The 14,192-nt window shown below is 33.0% G+C and overlaps 1 long non-coding RNA gene across 1 annotated transcript in view; it reads left to right on the forward strand.

Annotated features, from left to right (window-relative positions):
* The window catches only part of LOC115278508, a 15,375-nt gene extending 11,608 nt beyond the window's left edge, over positions 1-3,767 (forward strand). Inside the window, exon 3 of the long non-coding RNA XR_003902928.1 lies at positions 3,579-3,767. This is a non-coding gene — a long non-coding RNA (uncharacterized LOC115278508). The remainder of the gene's footprint in view (positions 1-3,578) is intronic.
* The last annotated feature ends 10,425 nt before the right edge of the window (positions 3,768-14,192 follow it).

Raw genomic sequence — 14,192 nt, forward strand, 5'->3', positions numbered from 1 at the left:
GAAGGGAAAGGGGGAGGGGGGAAAAGAGGTGGTGGTGATGGAGGAGGGCACTTGTGGGGAAGAGCACTGGGTGTTATATGGAAACCAATTTCACAATAAACTATTAAAAAACATTAAATCTGTAAAAACCTTGACATATCACCAATTTTTACATCTAAACGTTAGTTGTGTTTCAAAATGCATAATTTAAGTGAGTATATTTTTCATAGCTTATGCCTTTGATTTGTTTCCTCTTAAGCATAAAATACATTAATTCTTTTGTGTAAGTTTGTGGAATGAAGCTAATTATTCCTTGTTATCATTGAGTGAGGAGGTAATCCCAAAATAGATGCAGAGAAAACTTATCCCAAAGATTTACAAAGTCAGAATTATAAATTGTTCACAGGCCTGCAAGTGGAACCACTCTTACAAATTGCCTCAGGAAAATTATGATCAAATGACTTTCAAACAAGCTAGGATCAGAAAGAATTCTGTGTTGTTTCTGAAACAGTTAATGCCATGATACACATTTGTACACATTTTATTGCATTTAAATATTGCTATACATAATTCTCTTAAGTGTATACTAGTTTTTTAAGATTTCTTCCAATTATGTGATTAAATGAAATCAGAAAAATATTATCCCCCAAATAGAACACTACTTTGTTTCAAAATTATGATATGTGAAGATATCCTAAAACTTTGACCTATACTTCTGTCATAGTAAGAAACTCAAATTATTTGTGAAAAGTCTATTCTCGAGTAAGAAATTCAAATTGCCTTATTAGGTTCTATGATTGTTATTGGATTAAACAAATAAATGCATCTCATATAGGAGAGGATTCAATAAAACTTGGTGTCCCTTAGAATTTATTAGATTCATATTGCAATATCTCTTGTAATATAATGGGTTTTATGCAGTTTTGCATTTTAAATATATGCCAAGGAAATATGTAGAACACATAGAATTTTAGATTCTTAATTTAAATTATTGAGTGTATTACTGTTTATGGTCTAAAAAAACAAATTTTATTTTAAATTATTGTTTAAAAATATAATGTTTAAGTAGTATTCTTAAATAATGCTTTATCCTTAACATACATATTTTCTACCATTGTTTATATTGCCTTACAGTTAAGTCTTGGAAATATGTTATTAATGTTACAGATGTATAATTATACTCAGGTAGTTTGGAGAACCATGTCTAAAATATCTGTAACATTTTACACCTTACATTTTCTTAAGTTTAATTTTAGTATGTTTTATGTAATAGTAACATGTATTCAATTGTTCTTAGCATTTATATAGAATGAAATGATCTAGCAATATATAACTGAATAAAAATGTCTCTTAGGATCTCCTGGTTTTCAGCATGAATTTTTCAGTGTCAATCTAGTCTAGTTTCAATAACTTCTCAGGACAACTCTGTCTTTTTAAAATTTTTCTATAAGCACCAATTCTATCAAGAAAATACTGTGCATAGATTAATTTTGTTTTACTGATAAAGAATTATTCATAATTGCAAGTAGACTTTAAATTAGCTAATATCTAAAGAGAATTATTTATGTGACTGGATAAAAACGTGACTCAATGAAAATCTTCCAGCAGAACTGCAGATGGACAAAACAAACCGGGTAATAATGAGGACAAGAAACTTGGCTACATTTCTGGATAATTTTATTAGTATTCCTTGGAACAAATACTTAGAGTTATAAAGTATGATGAACCAGAGTTCAGGAGATAACTCTCTTAGGATCAAGGACAGAAGATGCCAAGGCAGAGTGAAAACTAAATCGAAAGACATTTTTTGAATTTTAACAAGTGAATATGGCTTTTTTAAAAAAAATACGTGTTTTTTAAAAAAATCTGGAACAGAGGATTTTCATGCTGTTGTTCAGACTAAAGATCTTTCTTTCTTTATAACAGGCAGTGTTACAGAGTGTGTTGTCCCTGATTCTTACTACGTTCTGAAATCAAATTATTTAATTAACAACATAACTGCGTTTTTGCTTAATCAACAAATAACTGGAATTTCTCAAATTTCTAGGCTTTCATGATTTTTCCTTTAATAAACTGATTTTAAAAAGTTTTCTCAGCAGTCTAAGAAGGCTATATTTTGACCTATGAGTTCTGAGGGGGAAGGGTAATTCATTGCTGTCTGCATTGCTGGATTTCTCTACTGACCCTCCCCATCCCCATCTCCTTCTGCTTCTCAGCTCAGCCTCTGCCGTGTCTTTCTCTTATATCTTATTATTTGCAACATTAATTTCTGACATGGTGATTTATGTACATATTCTATATTAACAAACACAGCACTAGATCTCAGAATTTTTTTATTATAATTCAATAGCTTAAAGGAAAATATGTTTACTTCCTCTTAGTTCAACATTTAAGAACTGCCAGTGTTCTGATCAGCATTTCTAAGTCATCTCTATGAGAAAGACTTTTATAAAGTATAACACAGTATTTCACTTCTATTTTTGTCCTTGAAGGATTTTCAACATAATTTTTGGGTCTGCCTCTTTCTTCCTTCCTATGTCTATGACAAACATCTTAGGTAAATTGGAGTTGTAACTATTTGTTCTAAATGTATTTCTATACTACCTAAAGAATGTGAAAATGTGGAGGATAAATATAGAATAAAATGAGTAAATAAAAGATAAAATATGGGTTTCTATAGTTTATCTGATTCAGAATAAAAATTGAATTGAAGAGGAAATAGAGGTAAGAAAATTTCTTATGTTCTCCCTTACAAATTAATTATGACATCACTTATGTATAACAAATCCTGCTTTCAACACCCTGGTGGTATTTTAACCCATCTTGTTCACTTAAATGAAATCATTTACAATGCAAAATATGAAATACTTTATTAAAAATAGTCTTTATGAAGTCCAATATCCATGTATTTCTAACATCAAAATAACACAAAAAGCAATTCAGCATAAAAAATAATAGAGAATAAAATAAATTGTTCTGCAATACCAAGGGGAGAGTAAATTTGTAAGACACAAAAGAGCTTTTTAAAATGTAAAGAAAAATGGGGTGCCTGGGTGGCTCAGTCGGTTAGGCCTCCGACTTCGGCTCAGGTCAGATCTCACGTTTGTGGGTTCGAGCCCCGCGTCAGGCTCTGTGCTGACAGCTAGCTCAGAGCCTGGAGCCTGCTTCCGGTTCTGTGTCTCCTTCTCTCTCTGCCCCTCCCCCTCTCATGCTCTGTCTCTCTCTGTATCAAAAATAAATAAAACATTAAAAAAATTAAAAAAAAATGTAAAGAAAAAGATGCCTTGTCCCTCTTCACTTGTCTCTCACCTTCAATTTAATCTCCATCAAATCACATAGAGAGAAGACTAAGGAAATTCTCTTATGTTTCTCCCCCTCTCCCAGATATTTGTGACTTAGTTCTTTTTCACACTATTCAACTTAATTCATTCTACTTTATTCAATTTTCCTCTTCTTCTTCCATTTTGGCTCAAAACTACAAGCCAAGCACAACCTCCCGCTGAAAGGGGAATGGGTGTTTGTACAAATTGCTGAATCTGAACATTTTACTCTTCATATGAATCTTAACAATGCTTTGTCTTTCTGCATGTCCCTTCTAGGTCAGTGATCAATGGAGTCTCTGGTGGTTTTGTGTCCATGAAAAATGTCAATGGCACAGCCTGCTGAATCTTACAAGCTGGTGACATTTCTCTGCATTTGAAGTATATTTTCCACCTTTGTTTCTGTAACCTGTTCTAAAAATGTTTCTCCATCCTTCAGGAAATACAATAATAAATCTTGAAATTTTCCTTTTTGGTTTTTTGTTTTGCTAACATGTTCCAAAAAGTTTAAATGTCCAATATCATATCAGGAGCCAAGTGCCCATAGCATTTGGACAAAATTCTTCCCTGCTCAATTAATGTCTAACCTCATGGTCCATAATGTCCAGAAAGGCTCATTTCTGAAGCATCTGTGGAGATTGGGTTAAAATTTGTTTTAAATCTCAGTATTACAAGAGAATTTTTAGGCTTTTTCAATAACTAGTGGGGGTGTATTTCGTCCTTAGAATAGTGGATCCAGTTGCATTTTGCACACTAATCCCTATATTATACTGTTGATCTCAGAGTGATTTCCATAATTGTCTTTTAATTTTGTGGTATTATTCTACAATCAACAGAGTTCATGTTATCTCAGTCAGCTAAAGACAAATGTTTCATAACAAACACCCCAAGAATCTAGCATAAAACATAATAAGCATTTCTTGTTTATGCATCTGTATTGTGGTTGAGGACTGGCTGCTCTAGGTTGAGTTTCAGTAAACTTGCTATATATCAGCTTCCCATGACTTTCATTTTCCTGGGACTACAGGGTACCATGGCATGTCCTCATGGTGATTGCAAAAGCTCAAGAAAGCAAAGAGAAACATATTGTTGCTTGAGATCACAGCTGATAACACAAGCCACTGGCCAGAACTAATTGCTAGGCCAAAGGTAGAATAGAATGCCCTACTTATAGTGGGAGGGGAGGGGAACAGTTACCGAACAATCGTCCAATTTTTACGATGTTCAGTGAAATTGTACTCTTTTGGATTGTAATACTAATGATGGCAATTTAGCTTCAGGACACTAAATTATAGCACTCAAAATGTAATATATAGATTCAATTAGGAAACTTTGGGCTACAACCAAGGGGGACCTTTATCTACACAATAAAGACATTTTTAGGAAATCTAGAAGTAGTGCTTGATTTTAAAGTTGGCTGTTTATCCTTTAGCTGGGCTCTACACACCCCTTGATTCCTCAAATTCCTTGTCTCTGCTATTTTCGATGTTTTCTTTATACTCAGGTCTGTTGTGATGGGGATACTTTTATTTCAGAATTTACAATAAAATGAAAACACAAGAGAAAGCAGAAAGAATACAGATTCTATATAGTCTCCGTTGGAAGATCAAAAAATTTTCCAGGAAACCTCTGCAATGTTCCCAGGTATCTTACAGAGTAAAAAAAAAATTAGTAAATATACTCATTTTTGAACCACTCATTTGCATGGAAATGATCTTCTCTTTAGGTCAATCATTCATACCTCTGAAGCTGGTAGAGCTGGCAGTAAAATCAATTTTTTTAGATGCACATGTTTTTATTTTGTTTTGTTTGGGGGCAGAGTTTGAAGGAGATGAGTCAGACAATTGTGGAAGACAATTATTTGAATGTGGTTAAAACATTTATTTCATGGGCCCTCAGATGTTTGAGACTCAGCTGAGAGTGTGGAGTACCTGCTGAGGGGGCTTAACAACCATGGGGTGTGAGGAAAAAGAGGAATCCAGATTTAGCTCTCCCCACCTTTGGGCTCATTGCCCCAACTGTCTTGTAGGGGGAGGCAAGATGGTGGAAAAGTAGGGAGCTACGTACTTGTCACCCATCCACATCTCTCAAAGAAGGACTGAAACCATAAGCCACTGAACCGCAAGAGTCTGGGCGGAAAAGAGACAGAGTCCACTAAGAAGATAGCCTCATAGGGCAACCTCAAGAAATAAGCCAAAGTACACATGGCAAAGAGTCTGAAATATCACTATGTATTGGGAAATAAAATAACAAAAGGCACAACAAGAGCAAGAAACACCATTAAAAGAACACTTCCTGAATGGACAGGACCTGGACAATCAATGAATATCCTTTAACAGAGCAGTACTCACAGGTGCAGAGTTCATAACAAGCTTTTAAAACTGACAAGAGACAGAAAGCTAGCCAAAATGACAAAACGGAATTTCTCTAAAGAATTTCCAGGAAGAAGTCCGAGCTACAGAATTGCTCAAAACAGATGTGAGCAATATAAATGAGCAAGAATTTAGAACAATTGTCATGAAATTGATCAATGGGCTTGAAAATGGCATGGAAGACATAAGAAGCTATTGCTACAAAGACTATGGATCTTCAAAATAGTTGTGATGAATTAAAAATGCTATAAATGAGTTACATAATAAACTGGAGGTGGCCACTTCATGGATTGAAGAGGCAGAGAGGAGAAAAGGTGAATTAGAAGACACAATTACAGAAAAAAAGGAAGCTGAGAAAAACAGAGATAAATTGATCCAGAAGCCTGAAAGGAGAATTTGAGAACTGAGTGATACAATCAAATGGAATAATATCCGTATCATAGAAATTCCTGAAGGAGAAGAAAGAGAGAAAGGTGCTGAAGGGGTACTTGAACAAATTATAGCCAAGAACTTCCCCAATCTGGGGAAGAAAACAGACATTGAAATCCAAGAGGAAAGGAGAACTCCTCTCAGATGTAACGTGAATTGACCTTCTGCACAACATATCATAGTGAAACTGGAAAAATATAAGGATGAAGAGAGAATTCTGAAAGCAGCTAGGGATAAAAGGGTCCTAACATACAAAGGGAGATGTATCAGAGTAGTTACAGACCTATCTACTGAAACTTGGCAGACCAGAAAGGAATGGCAGGAAATCTACAATGTGAAGAACAGAAAAAATATGCAGCCAAGAATCCATTATCCAGGGAGCCTGTCATTCAAAATAGAAGGAGAGATAAAGGTTGTCTCAAATAAGCAAAAATTGAGAGAATTCATCACCACCAAACCAGCCCTACAAGAAATCCTAAGAGGGACTCTATGAGGGAAATGTTGCAAGTGACACAGGGACCAGAGACACCACTACAAGCATGAACCCTACAAATAACACAATGACTCTAAACCCATATTTTTCAACAATAAATCCGAATGCAAATGGACTAAATGATGCAATAAAAAGTCACAAGGTATCAGAATGGATAAAAAAAAAACCACAAAATCTTATATATTAGTTTGGGAAAAGTTAGCCAGAGTGTCAATCTAGAGGATTCTAGAAGAATCTCCTTTTAATCATTTCAATGGCTGAATTCTTAAACTTAAATTATTAAAAAAAAAAACAGAAAAAATTAACCAAGAGGTGAACACTCATCTCCATTTCTTATTTGATGCATTTTCCATAGATTAGATTATCTCATCTGACCTCATGGCTATGACTACAACTTCTGTGCTAAATTTCCAAAATGTGTATTTCAATTTCATACTCCTCATGGTAGCTTCATTAGGTAATGGTCATTAAGCACTTTAGTAGGTATCGATACTGGATGAAGTGCTTTATGTGGATTATCTCATTTCTTTTCTGGAAAACAACCCCTTAAGGGATGTATAATCGGTATTCTTCTTTTACAGATGATGAAAGTAAGGCCCCAAATGATGGAAAAATCTGCCCAGGGTCACAGAAGTGACACATTGGAGTTTAACTTAACTCTACTCAAATGTCTATGTTCTTAATCATTAAAAGTCTTCTATCTCCAAGTATTTGTTTCCTATATACATTGCTACCAGTTGTCACATCAAATTCAGGATGCCAAAATGTTTCTGATCATTACCTCAACTCTTTTTTCCCAGTTTTGTCTTCTTTTTAAATTGGTGATGCTGCAATATACCAAGTCACCTAAAAGAACTGAGAGAAGAAGAAAAATGAAGAAAGAAAGAAAGAAGAAAGAAAGAAAGAAAGAAAGAAAGAAAGAAAGAAAGAAAGAAAGAAAGAAAGAAAGAAAGAAAGAAAGAGAAAGAAAGAAAAAAAGAAAGAAAGAAAGAAAGAAAGAAAGAAAGAAAGAAAGAAAGAAAGAAAGAGAAAGATAGAAAGAAAGAAAGAGAAAGATAGAAAGAAAGATAGAAAGGGAGAAAAGAACTAGGAGTCATTTTTGTAACTTGTTGTTCCTTCTCACCTTACACTTAACAGTCATAAATCTTGTCAATAGTAAATGTATGTGTGTGTGTGTGTGTGTGTGTGTGTGTATGCTACATACTTTTGCTATTGCTTTTGGTTTAAAAGCTCAGTTTTTCCTTTCCATATTTATTACAGTGGTCCTCAGGAAATAACCTGAACCGCAGGGTAACAAAGGGTAACAAAGAACCCAGCTGAAATTTCTCATATGTCTTTCTGAAGCTTTAATTGGACGAATTAATTGTTGCCTTTTTTCTCCTTCAAGAACTAGATTCAAAAATGTACTTATAAAAAAATCCAATGTGTTTTTATTTTGATGAAAATGAGATAGTGCCAACCACAACAAAAACAATACTTTTTAATTTTGTATTGACTTTATATATTAAATATAATAATTTTTGCTTAGTGTATGGCAAAAAAACAATAATTCATTTATATATCAAATTCAGAATATTTTGTTTGTAAAAGACTAAATTCTAGAAATTAAACAGGGAGGGGAAACTTGTACAAAGTAAAATACTTGTGTTTTTTTAGGAGTTGAATATAGAATTTATTAAATAAGTCTTCTTAGTAGTAGATAACTAATAATAGCAGATGGGTTTCACCTAAAGTATGGGTATCATTGCTCTGGTTTGTTGAGAAAACTTCTAAAGTTATAGTTGTAAATAATTATTAAATTAGATTCATAGGCTTCCTATTTGTCTTACCATTACAATTATTAAGATGATTGGGTTTATCTTTAGAAATAGTGAAAGCCTGGAACTGAACCACCAAATGGCACCTTAGGTAGATACTAGTATTTCAAGAGAGAACATATAATTTTATAGATAGCACAACTTTAGTTAGCTATAAGAGAAAACAAAAGAAAAAGAAGAAAAAATATGTTAAAGTTGGAGAGAATAGATTACTTAGAAATGTTGATGACTGACTTTTCCCCACATACAAGATTTGGTAGAATTAAACTTTAGCATGCTATTCCAAATGAGATATTTTCTAGGAAAATGACAAAGAGTGGTAAGATGTAATGACAAGAAGAGTTTACATGTTCCACCCTTTCTAAGTATCAGACTAAATTAATGGCTTAGCATAATTTCAAGTAGATAGGAAGCTCTTTTAGGGACTGTTTTTTTTTTTTTATTAATTATTCTAAGAACTACGAATCCTAATGCTAAAGCTTTATTATCCTTGAGTTTCCAGAACACATTCTGGACAGTAATTTTTAATCAAGATATCCTGTGGCATTTAGAAAATGCAAAGCAACTGAAGCATCAATTTAAAATATAAGTGGGAACAGGAGAAACCTAATGTAGGACCAGGGGGAGGGGCAGAGGGAAAGAGAGTTGGGGAGAGAGAGGGACGCAAATCTTGAGAGACTATTGAATACTGAAAATGAACTGAGGGTTGAAGGGGGAAGGGGGGAAAAGAGGTGGTGGTGATGGAGGAGGGCACTTGTGGGGAAGAACACTGGGTGCTGTATGGAAACCAATTTGACAATAAACTATTAAAAAATAAAATAAAATATAAGTGGGCATATTTTTCTTTTTTGCAAATTCTTCTGTTCATTATTTTAAATTTTTCCCTACATCTCTTTTTTTCTTTTCTTGAATGAGCAATACTTTGGAAAAAAATTTTGCATCCATATAAAGGGGGACTTTTCACAGGAATGAAGCAACTTCTGGGTTCTGGAAACAAGCTTCTACATTTTTCCAATACACATTTTGTCGAAAAGCCTTTAGAGTAATATGTTGTTTAAATATAGTTTTGAATGTTTGAAAACTGTATTGTATTTGGTTTCAAATGAGTGCTTTTATAGAGAACAATAAGTGCATGCATTGATTGTACATACAGTCAAAGAAATACTTTTCATTTTGTGATATTAAAACCTATTTTTCTCTTAGAAAACACAGAGGATGGAAAAGATAGCTTTGGGGAATTCTATATATGGTGTGTTAAGATTTCTGTGAAAATTCCACAGATTAGGTTTCTGTAATACTGATATATAGAGAATTAAACTGGAAAGTAGATGATCCTAAATATAAGGGGTGGGGGCAAATTAGATGAATAATAAAAATGCTGATAGATTCTAACTCTCCACTTCAGAAGATATGATTTATGATAAAAATTGGTATAACAGTTTTGGTAAGTTCTTATTTTCTTTGGTTGAAAGTCACTATGTAGATTTGGAAAACTAAAACTTCACATCTTCAATATGTGAAGATAATAATACATAAATATGTGAATGAATATATGGATATTTATTCCGTGGTTCATCATTATGTCTATTTGAAATAACATTTGGGTACTTCCTGCTGATTTCAAATGTAGATACAGGTCATTAGATACATAGGATAGAATGGTGTTAATGGTATGGCTTTAAAGACAAATTACTATGTTCAGTTATTGATTCTGCTTCTTAGTAGTATTAGGAATTTGTACAACTTATCCCTAAGTGTTTCAGTTTTCTCATTGGAGAAATAGAGTTAATAATTGGATAAATACACCTAACATTTAAAAAAGTACCTGGCATATTGAGGACAAAATATCTTACTTTTATAAACAATAAAAAGCTTAGTCAGTGGCTGATAAATTTAGTAAATGTCTAGTAGGCCTTAGAAAGAACTGCTTGATTTTTCTCTTGTTTCTAATAACTTCAAACTTACAAAGTATTCTTATTTTTAATATTGAACCTATAAGGAGGGTAAAGTTTAATTGAGTTTGCAGCTTATTAATGAAAGAAAATTATCCTGAATTAAGGACAATCAGACCAGGATTAGATACAGGATTTATATACTTTGTGCACTCAGATATAAAGCACTGCTTCCTCTAACAATTCTTTGTTTCTCACCGAAAAAGGGAGAAAGGGAAAACAGTGATGAGTGATGGAAGAAGATGAGGTCAGAGTCAAAGGCTTTTTAATAAATTTTCACTCTTAAGAGAAGAAATGGTTCCTTCTGAGGATTGGTTGATGATTCATTAAAGGTCTTATTCACGTGCCTGGAGAAATTTGCATATATATTTTCAATACCTATGCCACGGCAACTTTCAAATGTAGGGACTGAACTTATAAACTCATTTTACATAAGAAGAAAACCAGTCTCAGAGAGTTCAAGCAAAGTTTAAGGTCATTATCACCATTCAGTAAATAAGAAGAAATTTATAAATTACCATTGGAGAAAATAATTTTTAAAAACCCAGCAAATACAATTTCAGAAGCTTAGAATTATATCCATGCATAATATCATAATATACAAGTATTTTTATTCCTTTTTAAACACATATAATATGAATATCTTGCCACATTATGACTTTAAGTGTTTCTCAACATTAATCCTGGCGTAGTTAATTAAAAATAATTATTCCAAGTTTTATGAATCATTTTGTCTTTAACATTCAAAGTTTCAAATAAACATACTGTTACCATTCTAACTGGATGGAAATCATTTATATAAAACTGCCATACATCTATCTTTGAAAATCATACCTTTTAGTATTTCAGATATAATTTAGAATGACAAGAAAAAAAGAGCTATTATTAATCCATGTTTTCAAAGAGAAAAGTAAAATTCAGAACTAGTAGGCTCTTGTTCTAAATTTAGAACATATAATTTTCTACTGTGTTCAAAAGTTATTTAACTGCAGTTAATAATGTATTATTTACTCTAACATCAAGTCTAAAGAATTGCAACCATTTGGAATATTATCTCCATTTTATCTCGAAACATTTTTTAAGCCATGCCATCTCTTCATTTTTTCTGTAGCTGTTAACATCGATTCAGTCTGCAAAATGCTAAAACATGATTTGCTATGCTCTGCACCTCTCTAGTCTGTGTCAGAGAAGAAATGTCACAGGTTTACATATAAAGAGATCTGTCTATGTGACGATCAGGTCTACTGATTAAATCTAGATTTTGAATGTCTGATCAAGCCAGAATATTTCTAGGATGGGGGAAAACGTGGCCTCTTCTTCGACCTCCAAGGAATTTACACGATCCCTTTCTGAAGATTTGCAATGGTCATGTATTTAACAAAGTGCATTGAGAAACAACATTGAGTATAAAATGTGTGCAACTGAGGGGTATTTTGAATGCGACATGGAGCGAGTTTCTCTAGATTTGAAATTAAGTGAACACTGGGAGTGAGGGTGCTGGGAGCAGGAAGAAGGGCCCTGGCTACTCTACAGATAACTCCCTCTACTCCGCTGGGTTAAGAGGCAGATTCAGAGCTCACTCTTTCAGGGTTGAGATCTGGCTAACTATCCTCTTGCTCTGGTATTTCAGGTTCTTAACCATTTACATTTTGTTAAAATGGTATCTTATTTATCCTGCATGATTATTTTCATCTATTTGGTAACAAAAGGTATGAATTGAAAAGAAACTCTATTGAGATATATATGTATATGCATATGTTATATATGTGTATATATACATATATATGACCTCACAATAGTCATATATATGATATCACAAACAGGAAAAATTGCAGATTTCTTACTTAATTCCAAAAAATAATTTCCAGATAATTTTGAGATTCTTAATATGTGGTCATTTACAGACTATTTCGATCTATTATAGACCTATAAAGATCTATATTATATAATATTTAGATCTATTATAATTGCCTTTTGTTATATTCACTATTATTTTAATTTGTCAAGTTCTATTAACATATTTATTAAATACATATGCAAATTTTTATGTGAACATTTATTATTCTTACACTAATGTTAACATAAACATAAAAGTAATATAGAACTATAATAATTCACATAATTATGGATTTGGAGGAAAGGGCCTTGAGTTACCAGTACAATCATATGCAAAAGGGCACATGATAGCTTCTCCATAACTTGTACTTTGCAAATAAAATGAAAAAAGATGTCATATCAATATACAGGTCAAAAGTATTTGGTTTATGGGGCTCGCCAAAAATCCGTAGGTGACTGGCTTACTTAGATACAATCTCAACAAAGGGCATTTACAATTGTTCTAAAATTACTCAGCAAGGTTTTTACAAATCACATTCCCTGGATTAAAAACTTATAGCTTGTTTTATGCTCTTAAAGATGTGAAAGCATTACCCAATCTATCACTGAAATCAGAGAAATATAAACAGATTTATTTTCCCTTTGTTAAAAATGATATTTTACTTATTTATTTGGCATACTTTTTTTACATCTATTTAATAACAAAAGGTCAGAATTTGCAAAGAAAAATAATCAATATTCTGTAGTAATTTGATGACATTCCTAACTGAATCTTATAACGACACACTGTTTCAGCCACAAATGTTGGTTTATGACATTTTCCACTGTTTGGATGTTGTGTTCTTGTATTCTGTAATCCTGGAAGTAAACAAATTCTAACAACATCTTTGGTAATGCCTGGCTGGATGGTCTATCTTCCAGTAGAGAGACTTTGGTAGTAGTCAATAGTTAGCTACGTATACTGTTTCATCTACCAGTACTCTAGAATCCACAGTGGGCATATTTACAGCATGTACTGAACAATTATATCTCATTTATGTCAAAGATTTTATTCCAATTCTGTCCCGAATGTACAAAAAGGACTCATAAAAAATTTACTAGCAAATCTTTCACAATGGGATATATAAAATTATTTCCATCTATTTTAAAATGTTAATAATATTAAGACCTCATCTTAAATTTATAAAAATAAAAATTGCTATCCTCAACAGATTTGAATATATTTGTATGAAAACAGGATCCTGTTTTCTAGTGGCTTTGTTTTGTGAGGGATCACTGGGGCGAAATCGTAGGAAAGGCCCTTCAATAAAACTATTTACAAAGTTTTCAACCTTAAGTCGTACTTCCAGAGGAAGATCATATTCACATGCTTAGGGAAAAGATTAAGTGTGTATCCTGGACTGATAGATATGCTACCATTCAACATTGCAGAAAATATCCAAGCAATCAAATAATATACATCCTCTTTTTCTTATTCAGTCAATGGGATAGTTTTAAAATCTTGTAGAGAAACTGTTTCTAGGGATGAAAATAGTTGGAAATTGGCCCATGAAACCTTTTTTAAAATGCAGTAGATGGGGACACCTAGTAATTTAGTCTATTAAGCATCTGAATCTTGGTTTGGGCTCAGAGTGTGATCTCACGGTTCATGAGTTTGAGCCCTTCATCAGGCTCTGTGCTGACAGTGAGGAGTCTGCTTGGAATTCTCTCTCTCCCATTCTCTCTGCCCCTCCCCTGCTTGTGCTCTCTCTCTTCAAATAAATAATTCAGCATTTTTTAAAAATGATAGATGTTAGCAACACCTGGTAAGACCATATCATTACTTCACTCATGAAACATCTTGGGAATTATACTTTATACACAACCTTTCAAAGAGGATGGATGAGTTTAAAATCCAGATAAAATACAATTTCTTCCCAAACCAGTGCCTATCTGTATTACAATGGGGCATATGCTAACTTGACTTTAATGGATCAAGTATCAGAGAAACACAC

This window comes from Suricata suricatta, chromosome 14 (assembly GCF_006229205.1).
Source record: "Suricata suricatta isolate VVHF042 chromosome 14, meerkat_22Aug2017_6uvM2_HiC, whole genome shotgun sequence".
In the NCBI taxonomy this organism is placed as follows: Eukaryota; Metazoa; Chordata; class Mammalia; order Carnivora; family Herpestidae; genus Suricata; species Suricata suricatta.